This window comes from Solenopsis invicta, chromosome 5, assembly GCF_016802725.1.
Source record: "Solenopsis invicta isolate M01_SB chromosome 5, UNIL_Sinv_3.0, whole genome shotgun sequence".
Lineage (NCBI taxonomy): Eukaryota > Metazoa > Arthropoda > Insecta > Hymenoptera > Formicidae > Solenopsis > Solenopsis invicta.
Genome location: NC_052668.1, coordinates 17,949,879 through 17,969,908, shown reverse-complemented (window position 1 = coordinate 17,969,908; position 20,030 = coordinate 17,949,879).

Sequence of the window (20,030 nt, the reverse complement as noted above, 5' to 3'; positions counted from 1 at the left end):
ACACGCTTGCGGTAACGTTGAAATGTCCGTAATTTTAACCTGAAAATCTTTATGACGTTTTGGATTAATTAAAAGCTTCTACTAATTTTACTGGTGGAAGAAACAAAACGCCAGTAATTTTTATTTCTGTCAACTGCATTATTTTTACTAGTAATAACCAAACCCATTTTCGAACAGATCATCAATGATTATGAAATAAGTGAGAATAGTTTCGTAAATGAAATATTATATTCATACAGCATGCCTCCAAAATGTGATTTAAACTTTCAAAGATAAGTAAAATGTTGAGTTCGCCCTACCTAAACTATCCATAATTAACAGACGGTCTACTTTGTCAAAGCGATAAAGAAACGTTAGTTGCCTGTAAACACAGGCGGATCTGCTGCCCACAAGCAACATGTGTAAAATGTGCAATAAATTCGCCGCAGCAGACCTGCCTGCATTGAAAAAAAAATAGCTTTAATACAAGCATATTTAATGTTAAACGGGCGCAATTCTATTCTTTAAATAAAGTAAAATTTGTTTTCAAGTAAGAATATCTTTTCGCTTTGTTTCAGGAATAATTTATTCTTAATCGAAGATTATTTAGTCTTGATGCTATTCTAAGCGTAAAATATTCTTAAATTAAAGCATTTCTTTAAGAATTTATTTTTGTGTGTATGTTGTAAATAACGAAGAAATAAACAAAACAAAGTCAGTTTTTTTTTTGCACAAGAATAATTTTTCATCAATTAGATATTAACTTCAGAATTAAGCATATATGTTTATGTATGTATGAGTCTGTGAAACTCGGCTAAAATTTCAAATTGCTAACACTTTTGAAAATTGCTTCTTGTTTAAGCATTTATATTTCGCAATTTAATTGAAACTTGCAATTTTCTTGAATATTAGTTTCATAATTATTTTCTACAATATCTACGCGGAGGTACAATTTTACTGAAGTATTTAGAATTTTAGCTAGATACAGGTCTGAAAATAATTTCTGGTTAAACCATTAAATAATAATGCTGGATACTAGTTGCTATAATGTCAAAAGTTTTTGCTTATCATGCTTCAATGTATCCTTCGTAGGTAGGTAAATTTTTAGATGCTTCAGCAAAACTGTTCTTTCCGTGTAGTATTATACCGGAAAAAATATTTCGTTTAAAAATATAGAATTTTGCCAGAGTTATGTGTAAAAACATCCGGGCTTGGTCTCAGAGGTTCAACATGCAGAAAGTCCGTACATACAAAAATATAGTTTGTAGTCTTAGGATTAAAATCATGAAAAAGCTCGAAACAGAGAGGCGTAAACTATTTGCGGAGATGCTTGCATTATTTCTTTAGGATTTGTGGCCTGTAGCATTCATGCTTTGACTCTTCAAACACGACAAAAAGCATCCCGGAGATCGGATGCCCTGATAGGATGCCGGCCCATTGTGAACGGCATAAGTATTAACCTTTCGCGCCTCTGGCCAAACCCACGATGTGTATATGCACGAACAATAGTGGCAAATACAAGAGTATGTTGGATCGAGCAAGTTGGTCCTGTTGATTCCACACTAAGGCAAGCGGTTAATTATTTGGTGGAGTGTTTCTGATAGGCACGCTTGTTAATGGCTTTATAGAAACCGTCGCAACATTAAACGGTCCACAGGATGTCTCTGATTAATATAACAGGAGTAATATAGACGATAATTTTGTAAGAAAATTAATTTGCGCCTTTGATCAAATCTACAATAATATCTATATGCATGAACAATAGTGGCAAACGTAATAGTGAGAGTACGTTAGATCGAATGAGCAGGCCGGTCCTGTTGAGTTCACACTCAAAGCACGCGGTTAATTTTCCGGTAGAGTGTTTCTGATAGGTGCACGGCTTGTTAATGACTTTATAGAAACCATCGCGAGATTGCGCGATCCCGCAGGGACGTCTGTATAGCTAAATGTGATCGGATATAGGCCACGATAATTCTACGCGAAGAAATCAAGTCAAGGGTCGTTAGAACCAAGTTATTCGCGCCAAAATTGAAATCTGTTCCAATGCGTTGTTTAAACGAAAAGTGTTGAAATAGCGCCAGTTCGTTTGCTTTAAATCGGCCCGGCATGAGATAGCTTATTCCGTGTTGCGCTAAAAATAAACGATCTATTCCAAAATAATTCCGGGATGATCAAATTTTGCGCGAAATCCAATTATAGGGTCGAGTTTCGCGCCGCCCGATTCGACGATGGCAGTTCGATTTCGCGACGAGCACACGACGTGCGATCGTGCCGTTTACTCGCGAGGCCGTACTCGGCCTCGTTACGATATTTCTTTTCGCTCCCTTTACGTCCGTTACCCTGTCGTGTCTTCGTCGTCATTCCGCGCGGGCATTCATCGTGTGCGACCGCGTTAATTGAAAGTTACGCTGGTCTACTTGATATTTGACACCGAATTCGACTATGCTGATGCAGCTGCACTCTACACAGAGCTGAACGAAAGGTATTTTTAGGTCGCGCCCGTGCGTGTTTGGAAAAACCTACAGAGACGCGACAAGTAGACGGACAAGCGCAATGACATCGGATAATTTATGTTTGTCTACTGTCGACTTTTGCTACTTCTCCCTGCTTCTCTCGTACGTTTATTTTTTTTTTTTTCTTTTATATGCACGCACGTAGCGCATATAGTGCGACACAGCATTATACGGAATAGTTCGAGCATTTTTACTCGGTTTGAGTGTCATTAAAAGGAATATCGTTCGTTTCACAACATTTACCACTTTCAAATAGAAAAAACTTAATAAAAATTAATAAAAGTCAGAGAATGAAGTAATGATTTTATAGCCAGGAAAAAGTGTGCGGTTGCGTGTGGAACATTGTGTACGTTCATCCAGGGATCGTTAAAAGCGACACACATGGCTGCTTTGTGACATTTAAAACGGAGCATTGCAGGAGATATCTAAACAATGGTAGTCAATTACGTTTCAGCCGTTTGTTCGTTGGAAATATCCATTTCCGTTTTATATAGTGTATATGAACAACACGATTAACGATCGCATAATATCGAATTACCTCATCGTATCCTAGTTTCATCCTAGTTACACCATTAACATTCTTGCTTACAAATTCCACAGATTCGAGTGAAAAGTGATCTGGTCAATGACGGTATTTAAAAAGCTAAAATTAAAAATGTTTCCACATTTATATTTCGTACAAAGATAACAAACAAAAAAAAAGAAAGGACGAGATCAAGATATTTCGTCATTAAATGTCTCTCTTCTATTCCCAAGTTATCTAAAATTGCATTTTAAAGCAATCGTTGTGCATTTGAAACAAAAGTAATGCATAATATACTGCGAGTATATTATGCAATATAATTACACTGACTGCAGCAGACAAATTAAATTAACGATAAATGGATTTCTCGATGATTCCCACAATTTCTGCCAAATATGCCGTTTAGTCCAGCCAACATTTGGCTGTTGGCAATAGAGGCAGGTGCACTGGACAGTCCGAAAGAACGTCGTCACGCGTGCTGTACGTGCTCTACGTGGAAATTCTTATCGCGGATGGCTTCCTCTTCTCCTTTCGCGATAGTCGCGTGCTCGGGCGGACGTCGCTGTTGTCCATTAAACTCGAACAACGCAGATATACGGTTTGTTTTCCTTTCGACAGTTCTGACATCCGAGGTAGCCCCGATCGAACTACCGGATATCGCAACGTAAATATAACGAGGGAGGAAAAGGAGGAAGGAAGGAAGGCATGAAGAGGAAGAATGGAAGAAGGGTGAGGGGAAACGCTGTCTCGCTGCCGTGACGCGCGCGGTGATACTATCGCGTTTACAGACTATTGTGGCTCTCGCGGGCTGTCGGCATATAGATTTCCGTCCAGAGCGGTAACTTCGCCGCCCTGACGTGAGTTAAGTGAAGCAAACGTATGTACGTCTTTGCGTTCTCCTTGCGTGGGACGAGCGTGCGTGCATTTCAATCCCACGCGAATGCAATGCGCACCGACAGCTCTTTTTTTTTTCAGATTGCACATAGAGATGTACATTTTTGAATCCGTTGCTTCTTTGCTAAAAAAAGTTCACTCGCGCAAAGTGCTAAGAGAATAGCTAGCCGAGATGGTAGCCGATATCTGTTAAATTTGTCCTTGTCTCGTTTGCGAACATACGCTTACCATGGCTTAATGAAAATTATGGTGGAATCGCTGGTGTCTCTAGAAAGCCAATAACGTCGCGGTCAATGGAACACGAGCCGCATCCGGGTTAGAAACTAGATCTGGTCAACTGGCCTCGTTAAGCGACGCCCGGTATCTACGGACGCGCGACCGTAGGGTAACACCGGTAATTCGGGCTTGGTGTCGTTAACGGTGCGCGATTAGACGGAACTAAGATCACACGCTTTGACTTTACGATACGTGATGGATGGAGAACGGGTGAAAGCGCGAAGACAAATGCGCGCGCGGAGTCACCACGCTTCATTAAGAGGGATACCTACAATCTCGCGCCTGAGAAACCATCCTAAAATGATTTAGCGGGATAATGTCGATACCCTTGTCGATATCTATGATTCATGAAACGTGCATGGAATAGTTGGTTGCGCGAGACAACGTCGTCGTTCGGCGAAGGTACGTGAGACGATCGAGTATCAGCACTCCACTTACCTGCCTGCCTGCCCTCCCCCTTCCCCCGTTTGTATCGTCTGAGAAATAGGAGAGCTGCAAGATTCTTCGCTCCCTCATCCGGCCGTTCGCGACGTAACCATTGTGCGCAAATAGAAAATTTTCCTCGTACGCTGTAAGAATTTTTCGTACGAGAGACCGTATCTTTGCACACATCTTATTCGTAGACCTCTTGTGCAGCTTTTGCAAACAAGCGAGACCCGTCCGGCGGAATGAGGGCACTTTTTATTTGGATATTTGGAGGTATATATACATATATCTATATCAGCGAATACGTTCGTCAAAGTTTTAACAAATCTGGTAGGTATTCGTACCGATTTATCTGTCCGCTGGCGTTCGCGATATCTCAGGAATTTCCCTCGGATGATCAGAAAACTCAGTTTTGCTGGTCGTGCGAAACACGTTCGATGAGCGAACGGTGGAGAGATGAGGCATCCGAGACCGTCGTTTCGCGAAATTATCTCTCGTATACTCGTTCAGCGACGATGATAAATATCGCGAGTCATTGCGAGAGTGTTTACGCGAACGGGTTTCCGCACGCACGTGATTATCTCGACGATGATTCTCAAAGAACAGGAAATTTTCGACAGACCGATATCCGTTTTCCAATAGCTGGTCGCGTATAATAACGTTTAAACCCCGTTGTCCAACCGGGAATTTCAAGACCCAGGCAAATTTTTAATTTTAAATTATTTTACCTCAAAGTTGGACACGTACACAGCAATACGAAAAATCTTTCGGCTCAAACAATTATAAAATCGTATTCTGGAATGTTGGAAGAGTGTACCAGAATTTTTTCAGATTTTTTAGAGCCCGAAAAGGCCATCAGGCACCAGTGACCCAGTTCAACTATTGTAGGAAAGCAACGGAAAAAAACGTTGGACAACGAAGAGTTAATAACGTCAGTCAATGGAATAAAAATAATCTTCTATGTCGCTATCAATTTATCTTCTTGAAGTTGACATCCTCATATCTGAATATGATGCGTATCGATTACGGCGTATAAATAAGATGATATTATATCGCGTGAAAAACATACGAGAGCTCGCTTGCCGACCTAATATAATCCCAGAGGCTGAGAAAAATATCTTGGCCTCTCTCGAATGAGAGCGTTTTAAAGAGCAAAGGTCAACGTTTGTACGTCGCGTCTCCGCAATAGCTTCCTTCCGCGCGACGTTAAATAGTGCAGCTCCGCGTGTATAGAGTGAGTCGCAGTATTAACAGCCCGTGAGAACGGCCCGGTTAGGTTAATGGCATCGTAGGAGGAAGTGCGCGATTACAAAGTCGCCTCGTTGCAATTTTCTCCCCTTTTCTTTTTTTTTCATTCACCTCCCCTTCCCCTCTTTTGTACGTTTTATATCCTCCCGCGCCAGTCGCATCAGTCGGCACTTGTTATCGCGTCCTCTGCATCGAGAAGCGTCACTCGAGGAACAATAGCATCGCAGCACCCGATCATTAACGGGGCGATGGGACAGGTTCAAAGATCCAGCCCATCGTCCCGGCACCGTCGTGCACGACAATGAGGAATTGGAAATTGCCTTCGCAAGCTGTAAGTCGCGAAAAGATGACTATTCCGAACGATGACGGAGCTACAGCAGACCCTCGGGCTGTTACGCACGATTTGTCGATCGCCCTCCGTTTTCGCCTTCTTTCAAATCCGCGACGCTTCTTTCGATCAATTTTCGAAGAATCATCCTTCCTAAAATTTCTTCTAATTTAATATATATTTTATACTACATTTTACATATCTATTCTTAGATCATGTGGGTTTTTTTAGTTTTTTTTCGCTATAAAAAATCACGCAATTACACTTTTAAGTACATTATATTTTTACTTTATTTATTAAAGTCTCAGTTTTATAGAATTTTGTATAAAATATATGAACGTAAAATGAGAAATTTAATTTGATTTGTGAAAATTTAATACTAATTATAAAAAAAGAATATATAGATTTTTAAAATTTCATTTGTATAAATATTACATTACATTTTTTTAATATATATCAAAGTAATAATTTGATATAAAAATTTGAATGTTTTTAAAAATATATATATATTAGTATGTCTACGTACATATTAAAAAATTTAAAGCAGTTTCTAAATCCAGTCATTACTTCGATAGATATTTAAAAAAAATGCAATATGATATTTATAAGAATAGCAATAAAATTTTATTAGCAATAAGATTTATATTCTCTCTTTATAATTCGTATTAAATCTTTATAAATCGAATTAAATAAAAGTTCTTATTTTACGTTCATAAATTTTATACATAAAATGTATAAAACTGAGACTTGAAAAATCATATTTGACAGTAAGTACACAGATAAATTAAATATTCATGAATCAGAGAGCTAACTATCGGTAAATTATATATAGATAATAATTAAGGCAATTAATGGTTACTAGAGAAAAGCTACGTTAAGAAGCTATCTTGAAATATACTTGGCGCGAAATACTTTTGTAATGAATATTCAGTAAAATGCAAGTTTCTGTTGGCAAGCGAATAAGAAGACGAACGGTGTTAAGCGTGTCTATTGTTACTTAACAAATTGTACTGACGTTCCCATTTCCCGGGCCGCGTTTAGACCGCCGTCTTCGATCTATACGGGGTATATTAGCTTCGACGTGAAAGGTATTCCTTAATTAACTCGGTCTGTGCACGAGGAAGCAGCAGGCGTAAAAGGCAAAGATGGTAGAGGAAGGTGGCGTAAGGGCGCCACGTAGCACTCGCTTTTCATTTGGACGATGGACTCGCGTACCGATGCACTTTTACAAATTGCACGATACTTGAACGAGCTTCTCTCGGGGTTTCGGTTTGGGATTTGGAGGGTACCGCCCCGCCGCGCCGCCACCGCCGACTCGCGGCATAGGAAATTCTACGCCAAATTCGGCAACAACTTACTTGTGCACCGTGGCGTGGTGGCCCGATAAGTTTTTATCACGAACAAGTTTCAGGCGCGTTCTGTTAGTCGCGTGAATTTATCCGTGGACGATATGCCAAGTGCGACGCGGCGTCAAACTTGGTATTATCTCGTTAAGAAAGAAGTCCTTGGCTTGCACGTGACGCGATAAAATCTGATTTCAGGGGAATTCTCCAATTAAAATTGGAGCGATCCATACCATAATAACCTACTTTTTGCCATTTTCATTCGAGTGTACATCCAAGTGCTTTTTTATTGTGATTTAATATGTTGAATTGTGTTCTCTTTTTCACTTTGTAAAAATGCCTGCCTGGTTGCATAAAAAAAAAATAAATAATCTAGATTTTCAATAATGCGTCTTGTAAACTCATATATTGTATCTCAAAAAGGACAGATGCTCCAAATACACCGAATACAGTGGAGTGTTTTTGGCAACATTTTAAATAATTTTTGAAAAATATTACGACCAAAAATATTGCGTGTGTCAAGTGTCGCCTAAATGTAGCAGTAGCTTTAAAAAAGCGGAAAAATGGTGATAAAAATTGCGAATAGTTTCTAAAGCGTTAATTTTTCCCCCGAGTTTAATAATCGCCAGGCGGTGCGATTTTTCGTGTTTGTTGTTGAAATACGGCAATTTTTCGCATCATCGTTCTCCCGCAAATTTATCCAGCTATATCCGGCGCTTTTGCTCTTTTCTCGCATCTTCGACGGGACCGAAGCAGGTGCGCTCACAATGGTGGCAATAGTATCAACATCGGAAGCTGCACCGTGCGCCACTCAATGGGATACCGGGTACCAAACGTTATTCGGTTCAAGGGAGAATACGGAACGGGTACCTATGTGTGCCTTCGTTGAAACGTGTAATGAGAAGTAGCACTGGAAACCGGGTTGCGTATATTCGCGAGGTAGAAGTAAGAACGATAGAATTCGCTCGGATAACAACTTGTTCCTTTCTACTTGGGGAAGATTTTAATCGCAACGTTGCATCGTCGTTCTGTCAATAACAGTCGCGTTGTCCAAACGTAGATAAAAATAAAAAGCCGAATAAAAAAAACCCGAATAAAAAAAAAAACAAGCACGATACTTGAATATCAATGTCTGATGTATTTGAACAAAATTTCTCAAAAATTGCATACGGTGCCATGTCATTTATTTTTCGATGAAACTCCCAAACGTCGCGATAACTATTAAAACCAATGTAAAACTCTGTATATATATTGTGCGCATCCCGCGAAAAATTTTGGACTGTCCCCCCCGGGGATACCGTGTTTAATAAACATAGAGCGCGTTTTATGAAATCGGCTTGGCGACACAAATCGACACGACGGCGCGACGCGACGAACTCGCAGCATGATTGCTGCGACAATTGGGATATCGATTGTTTCACCATTCTCGTAACAAATGTTACCGTCCTCGCCCGGCGGCGTCGCGTCGGCTTGGCTTGAATCGCTATTTTCATTGGGAATGTCAAGTGCCGAGACTCGCGTGTGCATGCGTATGTGTTCTTCGACAAGATAATCTGGATAAGACCGTCAACGGGCCGGAATGTTTCTGGTGGCGTTCCGTGTCCTTCCGGTGCATCCATCACGAGAGACGAGTTGCGTTCCCGCATAAAAGAAGATCTATAAGCCTAAAGGATATTTCACTCCGCCCCGTCTCATGCCGGTTATATACCGCGCGTTCTTTGATCTCCGAAAAAATTCAATTTGCCTGGAGATTGAACGGCGACGGTCACTGAACCGCACCGCAGACGCGGCGGCGGCAGCGGCGGATCTTCCTTCCTTCTTGCGAAAATCGTTCACGGCGCGGAAACAGATCGCGACGAAAACGTTTGCCCGGGCTATCTCTCCAGCTCTCCTTAATTCGGTGTATCGAGCCGTATTTTAATCCGGCGATATTCAATTCCGTCTGCGCTAGGGGAAAAGGAAATCGAAGTCCGTACCGTGCGCACAGCCACGGTGGAATATTGTAAACTTTAGGACGTGACATCCCGATGAATGCGGTATAAATATTCGTCGTTACTTTCCTAGAAGCGAAGCCTGATACGCTCGTGCACTCTTGTTGACTCGGATGAAATAAACAAGAAGAAGAAGCGTATGCTGCCTGCTCGAAGTGGATCAATAAATAATAGCTTGTCGCGAAGCGGGATCCACGGGACTTCTTAGCAGTAACTTCCGACTGAATGTACTTAGTGCAAAGATTGCAACGACTACCAGCATGTTTGGCTGGGCGTTCTTCGACTTTTAGAGACAAACGGCTGTGCGGACTGCGAGGCAAATTTTCCCTTCAACTTCCATTGTTACTGCCCTCATCAGTATTCGCGTGGCGTACGATTGCCATCCAGTCAGAAAATCCGTAAAAAAACCGGATTGCCATCGACAACTGTTCTCTTGTAATAACATTTCGAAACTGAGCTCGCCTCGATAGTAATTCTCGGTCACAATACGTTTTGTTACACAAATCTGCCAATATGTTTTCGCCGAAATAATTAGCGCTGGTGTAGTAAGCGAGTTTGTTCTAGTTTGCTATAACTGATGAAAATAGACTGATATAGATATAGGTCGTTTAATATGCTACATGGCAAAGGTATCCGACAGTGGCTCGCATACTCGTGAGACTCCGAGCTCGATGTATTTTAATACGTAAAATACGTTTGTTCGATCTGCACGTACTCTCATTCTAGTAAAAAATATATTAATAGTTTTTTTTTTAATTTTTCAAGTGCAGAATAATTTTTGATAAAAACAATTTAAAATCATTCGCGAGGGAAAAAAGTGTTGGGAATCACTGCTGTCGGATATTGTGCTTGTTTAAGCGACGTAAATGTCATATAATACATTGATTAAGCGATGAGAGACATAAACAGAAATAAATACGCAATAATGACGAAATAATAACGAGCTAACTAAGCGGCAATTAGAACGATTGTGGGGTGTATTGATGTAATATGAAATTGACGCGATCATCCTTAATGAGAATAAGTAGAGAGAGTTAATGTGAGAGCTTGAAACGTGACAATTACGCGGAATACCTGGTAAAAAATTGTAAGGAAATATGTGGCACATTAGGATAATTAGCGGAATTAAATCCTTGTCGCAAATTAAATCGGCCGGCAAATGCAGTGTCTTCTCTCGAAACATAAATTTACATTTTCAAATTACAAAATACTCGACGCTGAAAATTTACAACTTTTACGGCGCGTGATCGAGGAGATGTGTAGACGTTCCTTAAAATCGAAGGAAAGAAGAACATTCTCTCGCGATTGCCTTGAGGTAGTGATAGCCTTATGACGAGTCTGATGAAAGCGGCGCGCAATTGCACCTGCTCGAAGATTAAGTCGAAGTGATACGGAGAGCAAGGTGAAAGCGTGGAGTTTCGCGTGGAACGGGACCGCGAACGGATCGATTTAGCCGCGCTGAAGAGGGAGAGACGGAGGACGACGCGACGTGACGGTGAGCGGAGCGGAGCGTACGGTCACCCGCACGCGGCTGCATCGCGCGCGTCTTCTCATCCAGGCGACTTCGCGGCTCCGCTTACCACGAAGCGTGCACGGCGCGATAAACGTAATGCATCTTCAACCAGACCAGGGCCAACTCTATTAGCATAAATTGAGCCGAGATACGCTCGACTTTTACAACTATTTTTATTGCTCCGACTTTATGCAGCCACGCTGCCGCGGCGGCTTCCTCCCCCCCCCTCCTCCCTACGACTTACCTTTGCTCCGACGCGAGAGGAGGGTTCGTCTAAGTTAAACACGCGTGCTATCGCGCGGAACACACACGCCTTTCCTCCCCTATCCCTTTTCTGAATATCTTTTACAGTACGTTTACCTGCCGTCGTAACGTAAACGTTGCCGGTGCGTACGCTGAAAATAGAGGAACACCGAGGCGCATTTATGCATTTACGACTGCAGGAACGACGGCTGATGCACATTTAACAATAACATTGCGACGCGGAACTCGCGCGGATCCAGGTTATTATTTTCGCAAAACGTTTAATACGGGACGCGACGCGCGGCTCGACTTGTGTGTTTGCGCACCAATTAATGTGTCACCGATTAATTCGTTGACAATTCGTATGGTTGTTTTCGCTGCCGCCGGTGGACATGAGGCATGCACGTGTGCGAGACAACGAACGGTGGAGAATGACAAGAAAACGGCTCGGCTCGCGATCGCAGATTTTCCACTCTCGTCCTTTCTCTCTCTCGCGAGCGAGCGAGCGAGCACGCGAAGCCCTCGCACACGTGTGCAGTGTTACGATGTAACGGTTCAGCATGCATTTAGCGTCGTATTTTAAGACACGTCGCCGCAGCGCGCCTGGCTTGTAACGACACGTGTAACTTTATTTCCGTGTAAATCGTCGTCGCGCGATCGCCAAAGTTTTTCCATTAGGTCAGAGCGCGGACTCTGCGAATTTTATTGTCCGGGCGCGATGAGAGATATTCATTGGGACGAGCTCACGCTTATCGAATGCAATTTAGAAAACAATATCTCGAATTTTATACACAATTAATAAACTACAGCAGTTTTGCATTTTTTACCTTGCGCATTTCGTCCGCTCGTTCGTTCTCCGCTCGTGCGAGCGAAATTAATTGCATACGCGTCGAACCGCGTATCATCGAATTGCACATGCGTTCCGCTTTCTCAGCGGAAAAATATACAAGTGTGTAATCGTTTACCTCGACACATGTAGTAAATTTCCTTCCTCTCTGCAGTCCCACGTATGAGGATATTTCGGAGCGGAAACGCGAGGTCGAGGTCCATAAATTTGAAGGCGTACCCTAAATACGGCGCCTGTACTTAAAGTAGACCGTGCGCATACACACACACACACACACGCACGTGTTGGACGTAGCTCACTCCAAAGCGAGCTCTACGTCCCCCGTTTCCGCCTCCCGCGCTGATTTTTGTATCGCGCACACGAGCGTGCGGTCGCATTTTCCTAAATCCGATAACGCGCGTACGAACGCGAGGTTTATTTCAGCTCGACGTTTGGCCCGTTTTGACCCGAGGTTAGCTTCTGGTTAGGTCACGTTCGACCCGCGATACGCCAGGCCGTGGCTGCGGCCACGAGCCGCGGGCTCGTGGTCGTCGTAATAGGTACATTTCGGCATCGATGGAATGTCGGCGTTTCGTATGTGGACGCGTACAGGGCGTTCCGTATAAACCCCAGCGTTATGCGAAGTATTCTAATATCCAACGCGTCCCATAACGTACCATTGATCGATACGAACGCATTACAGGATCCACTTCCGGCGTATGTATATGCATAATATTTTGTCGGAGGTAAATTCGCGCACCGGTCCGTGGCAAAAGGTTTCCGCGCTTACCGTAACTGCTAAACTGCGTTCTGACGCGCGTTATTCCAAACATTACCATCGCGGCTCCATTAGCCCGCTTTTGGAAAACGGAAAACGGAAAACGGAAAAGCGTAATGTTACGCTCGATATTTTTATGTCTTCGCTAACTGTGTAAGCGCCGCCATTATGCGTGACATTCGCATAGTGATTACGAATTTCGCGAAAATAGAGGAAACGTCGAAAAACTCTTTGCGGAGAAAGAAAATAGTTTGTAAAAATAGTTCGTAAAACAGTTTGTTTTGTAAAATAGATTGAAGAATGGAAAATCGGTGTGGGAGAGAGCATTGGGAAAGTTCTTTTACGAACAAAAGTATCGTAATTTTGGAAATAGATTACGTTTAATGGCATTTATATTACCGCGGACAAGTGCATGAAGCTTCACTTGCAGGCGGACGTGCATTATATTACACGATACGGTTAATGGATATCCGAGCGCATCTAGACGTTCGGGTCTGTCTGTACGCGCTATTTACATTGGTTCCTAGTTGGACAACAAAGAATTTTACTACAGACTCACAACTTTGTTGGCCAATAGAGTTGAGGCTAGCACTTGTTGACTGTTGCGAACTCGTTTACATGCCGGTAATTGTTGGCCAATATAGTTGTCTGAAAGGCTGCCAGTTGCAGTTATCTTCGTAGCGTGACATTTCGAAGGAATTAAAGATACATAAAGTTACAAATTTGGACATTTTATCTTTCAAAATAAAATAGTAAATAGAGCAGCAAGAATACGTATCGAGAAGTGTCGTAGTTCCGAAACGATATCTATCAACTATATTTTGATAGAATATTCCAAGCACTTCTGTTTAAAATTAAATCTCTCGATCCAACGCTACCTCGTTTAGTAACATTTTAGCGTGCCATTTGGCATAATTTGCAAATAGAAAGCGCGATAAAGAGAGGAAAAGGTCAAAAGTTGATGCATCGCCGAGTGCATCGGGGCGCAGTCCTGTCTGCTTACTCCACTGGACAGATTATCGTGGAAGCGATTTGCAGATCGAAGCAGCGATTTTATGTACGGCGGCTATCGTACGGGTCGGCCATCCGCCGGAACGCCGCGCTGCCGCGCGCCGTTTTATACTCGTTACTGCGCGGCACTCGTTTCGCGAGCGGCGCTGCTACGATCCTCTGGCGTTTACCGTGGAATACGGCCGATAACGGTGCGCCGCGGCAGCGCGGCGCAACCGACGTTTTTCTGAAACTATCCCGAGAGGAGACCATGGGGAACGACAACGCGCCATGTTACCTTCCGTGCGCTTAATCGCATTTGCATAATATCAAAATGCCTTTAATGCGTATACTCCGTATCCGCCAGGAGGAACGATTCTCCCGAGTGTCGTACAGTTTCTTCTCGCTTCGTTGTGTACCTTTTTTTCTCTCCCTTTTCCATCCCCTTCCCCACCCCCCGGCCCCTTCTTTTATTTCTCGATTTCTCTGTATCGTCAACGAGAGTGGAGCGGATCTGCAGAGACGCAGCATCCTCGAGAAAAGTATCCGTACTTCGTTCATTATTCATATCAGAAAAAGGATGCTAACGGCTTACACTCAAATCGCGAAAGAAATATCGGTAGATATCGGAAAAGGAAGACTTAAATGGAAGAAGGTAGAATATCTTTCTTGAAAATCTTTTGCAAATTCTAGTCATATTACGTAAAAATTAGAGATTGTTACGCTGCTCTCCGACACGATGCCAGAGTTGAAGTGCCGATCGATATCAATAAAGCGGCTAACGATGCCTTTTCCACGTTTCTACGCGGAACTCGGCGGACATCGCGCTTGACCGAGTCGCTTCGCACCGATTCCTCGTGTCGATCGATCGATCCACCGGCGAGGTGAGGTATACCGGTGATTACTCCAGTGAAGGCAAACGGATTCCTCGTTGAAGGGGAGAGGGGAGAGAAGGGCAGGAACTGCCTCGCTGTACGGCAACTTCGCGAAAGCGCTCCGCAAATATTTGCGGCCACGCGTATATATCCGCACCATATGTGTGTGCGTGTGCGTGTGTTGATCTCCCCCGTGTCTATTTAACGGATTCGAGACGCGGCCGCGAAGCGGACCCGTCACGGAAGCTCATTTACTTGCTGACCGGAAAGAAAAACTGCCGCTATCACCGGCGGAATCACCGGGCGTCCGCCCCCGGAAAACCAACGACGACGAGCGCGTCAAGTTCGGTCCCCCGGAGGATAGCGTGGCGCGCCGCACTTCCCGGGGATCCCGAATAAACTTCCCCGAACAATTTGCCGAGGGACTTTGCGACCGCCGCCAAACGACGTTCGACTCGAAGATGCGCGTCCAGGACGCGCGCTGAGATCAATATGAGGAACGCGCGGAATCTTGGTATTCAATTTAATATAATAAAAAAGACCCTCCGCGCTTGGCGTTTTTGAGAATCCTTGAAAGGCTGAAGGGACTTTCATAGACGCATTGCTCTTATATACCGAGGGACGGTCAGAAAGTTCACAAAATAGCTTTCCTGTGAGAAAAAGAGAGAAATTGCCTCTCTCGTAGTTAAAAAAAATAATGTGCATATAATTATAAAAATAACTTTTACATAAATATAAAACAAAATAATAGTAGAAAAAAAATTCGAGAAAGGTATAAAACGTATAAACAAAAACAAAATAACCCGTTATTATTGATTGCAATTTAAAATAATATATTTTGGAAAATAAGTTAAAAATATAACAAAATATTTTTTTTTATAAAATTTTGTTTTCAATGAGAAAATATTTAAATTTTGTAAAAATACTAACATGTTTTTTCAGTTATAACAATATTTTACAATAAAAAAGGTCATCGAATTTGTTTCACCTAAATATTGTTGAAACACACAATATTTTATTATTTATAATATTATCAGGAATTACATATAAAATTATATAAAAAAATTAATTAATATTTTAGAAAAAAAATTTCAGGAACTTTTTCAGAAAATATTTATTTTTTATCATGTAAAAGATTTTTTAATGCAACTTTTGGTAGCCGCTGTTAAAATACGTTGCTTTTTTTCGTTGCTGATTTATGTTTCCAGAGATTAAAATTTATTATTATTAATTAAAAGTTATTATCAAATTTTAAAAATTGATAAAGAATATTTTAAATTAATTCTGATAAATCAATTTTTCTAAAACTGAAGTTGCATAAAAATATATCTATAGTATCGATTAATTTTTTTACGCAACATCACATATCATTTAGACTACATGGAAGACCGATTTAAAAGATACAAAGAAATCTAAAAATAATTCTTTGCTGAACTATTAATATGATTATATAGAACACTCAAGTTGATTGCTAAAATGTCGAATCTTTTTGCAGCAATTGTTCATCACGCTTTGCCGCGATCCAACAAAATTATTTTCAGAACTATACCTTATAAATTTTTAGATCAGAACCGTTCTTTCCGTGTACCGATAATTGAATCACTGTAAACGCGAGACCGCCAGTATTCATATTTAAGAAGAGAAACTAAACTCTTTTATTGAGTTTAGTTTGGAAGCTTCAGTGAATTATTTTCGACCCAGATTTCGGGGAAGTTTCAACCGTGCAGGTCGAAGTCGGGGTCTGGCTGGACGGGGAACCCCGGCATGGCAATGGCACACGACCGGACGATGCTCGTAACTCTCCGGTCGCGATAATAACGTGGCGCGGCGGCGACGAGCCCTATAAACGAGCACCACCAACGGCCGTACAGTACAGTATGGTACGGCGGGGCGCGACCGTTTGCGTTTTCCACCGAGCACCGAGCGGCGGGGAATGTTCAGTATTTCGTGGATAAATTTAGCCGGGCCGTATGGCGCGCGTGTGCGATTTTAATGCCTGGTCCGAGGAAGGCGGAGAGAGTTGCGCCGCAACGCCGCGAGGCAAGACGTCGCGCAGCAACGAGGCCTACGGCCGTTCTCCTTCTTCACGGCGAGAAGTTGCAGGATGCAACGGGAATTTTGCCCGGGCGCCAGATACATAAAGATCCCACGAAATCCTCGATCCCATTGTTTCACCTTGATACATGAAACTGGAACTTGCCAGGCGCATTGTAATAGGATTGTCTTTGCGTTCCTAGCAACGTACAGTTGTGCCAAGATATTAAATCACGTTACAGGAATAATGCAGTTAGTTCGTTATTACGTGAAGAACATTCTATCCCGTGAGCGTATACAGTGTTTCGCACATCCGCCGGCTGTTTCAATGTCGAGACATCACAACAGGATTACGGGGTTATTTAATTATTACACGGATTGCGGTTAAGCGGATCTATGAAAACTGTGTGAAAATCATCACGAGCGAAAAATCGTATTATTAATTTACCGCCTTGGAAATTGGATTCGATAAAATCTTTCCAATTAATCATATAACGCGATTACGTATTACGATTAAAACGTTTCTAACGTATCGTAACAATTTACAGTCTCCTCCACTGCCCGTGTCTTACCGATTTTGACTCTTATCGAATCTAGGAGAATTAATCTTTGAAGCGACCTGTATAACGCTCATTATGCGTGGATTATGACGCACAATCCGATTGTTGCTGAAAGGAGAAACAATCGCAGAAGCTTTGAATGGTCATACGAGCGCTTCAGTCTCTCATGCAGCTCTCGAAAACAATAGAATCGAGAGATTCATAGAATCTGTAGTTGCTTATTGGACCACTTCGTCGTTCTCTCATCGCTTCATTGCTTTCCGCCTTCCTAGAACCCCTCGATTTCATCTGTAAGAAACACTTAAGATGTAATCGAATCGTGTGAGATGAGAAAAAAACTTGAATCTTCCAATTAACGTTTTTATTAAAAAGAAACGTTAATGATTCGCTTTTATTAAGTTACAAATGAATGGCAGAGTATTTACACCGTACTTGTTCAATTTATAAATAAATTTTTGTACATCGTTTAATAAAAAGATCATTCTTCTATTACTTTTTTTTTGTAAACAATTTTATTACGGCGAACATATTAATATGTAATAGTGGTAGGTCCATACTATTCAAAACTTTGCCAAAATCACATATAACCCATTTGTAAAATTTTATTATAAAATTGTGGTTATAGTTCCATTGTAAAGTTACGCAGTTCACGACTATAATGCCACAACCGATTGTCCGAGTTTTCAGAATTAGTACGCAAAATTAGTACATAGTAATATCCTTCCTCTTTCAACAGCATTTCCATTACTGTCATTTTATTTTTAATTTTGAAATGCACTGATGCGAGCGCCTGATTTAAACCTCGATATCATTGACGCTTTTAATTTACTAAATAGTAATTTTTGGTCAGTGAATATTATAACTGAAATGCTGTTTTTTGAGATATTAATAAAATTTTACAAATTTAGTATCATAAAACATTCAAGTATTTACAAAATGCATAAAAAATTTTGTAAATAAAAAATTTATTTATTTATTAATACAATATAAAAATTTATTTCCGTATTGATTGTTTTAAGATAAAAATTTCACTTAGCTGTTTTAAAACTTGCGCAGATAAAATTGCAATATAACAAGCATTATTCATAATTTATTGTTTATAGGTAATAATGTTTTTCAAAAAATATATCAAACTAAAATTTAAATAAAGCTTCCCTTAAAATCCTTCAATAATAAAAACAGTTTTTATACAATTTTTATAAAAAAAAACTTTGCCCATTGAAATATTTAACAAATGAAAAATCCAAAATTACGTAAGACGTTTTTAAGATGGCCATTTAGCTGCTATTATTGATACCTTTGCCCAACAGCACCGCTGAATTTTATTGGTCGTATATGTTACTGCGAGCCAACATTCGCGGATTACAGCCCCATCGATCGTTGACTACATACCGCGATTAATAGATTGCTATTATCGGCTATTTAGAACTTCGTACAGAAGGCTGCAGTTAACGCAGAACTATACTTGCGCGCGTTCGCCAAAGTGGGTCTCGTTGGACATTACGTTTCTGTGATACGTACTCGATTACGAGTATGCCGTCGGTTACAACGACAAAGTTAAAATACAAAGCTTGAGAAGTATGCCCGGTGCGGAAAATCGATTTCCGTAACTAACGTGTCTCGGGAGACGTTCGTACTGGAATCTTCTCGCGACGAATCGTCCCGACATTTCCGAGTATTTCGCGTGCTCGCTAATACTTAAAGTCTTATCGATGAACCTTCTGCTCTATCCAGCGAATACTGCGCCTTTTATAGGGCATACTGCATCGCGTGAACGAACATCGCAATATCGTGGCCTTTGCATTATGTTGCACAGGACGATGCATAGTTCAAGGTTACTCGTTATCAACACTTAAGAATGTCATCGGTCAAAATCAGTAAGAAGATAGGTTTAAAATAGGAATACGATTAGTTTTCGATAGTCGATAGCATCCTTATTAACAAGTTAATTAATGTTAAGTATTAAATGTATATAAGAAAGCTATATTTTCTGAGCCGACCTCAGTAAAAGATTTTCACATGTTTTCTTGAAAAGCACGCTCATTTATTCAGAGCGCAGTAATCTTTGCGGGCAATCCCGTACGCACCCTTGAATTAATTAACTTGAATTGCGTATGGTTCTACATTGCAGCTGCCTATCTTTCGCATGCAAATATATATCGTATATCGTATATCGTATATCGTACACCACTTGGCTTAATTAATGAAACATAATACTATTAATATAGATAACATGACTAATTATATTTTTATTGCACGATGATATAATGACAAATCCTATGTGTTATATGCACGCAAAAAGTAACTTTCGCGTGTACGAAATTTTGGCAGGTTGTTAGAAATCAGTATTATCGTTGTCTTTTTCGGGAGGAAGTCGAGCGTTTGCCGATTTCGCACCATCAATTACTGTAATTCTTGTATTTTGTTAGGACAAAATCCAAAGGTGTTGTGTTTCGGTTATCTGGGGCAGAGTTGGGATTGACAGCGAACAACTTTGAAGATTCTATAGTTCGCACCACCTCGGGTGAGATTTACGACTCGCGCACGCAAGCGACACGCCCGCATCAGACGACAAAGCCTTCATGACGGATGAGATGGATAATAGAAACTCCAAGGGGGGAGAGAGAGGAAGAGAGAGAGAGAGAGAGAGAGAGAGAGAGAGAGCGCCTGTCCGCGTTTCCATCATCCAA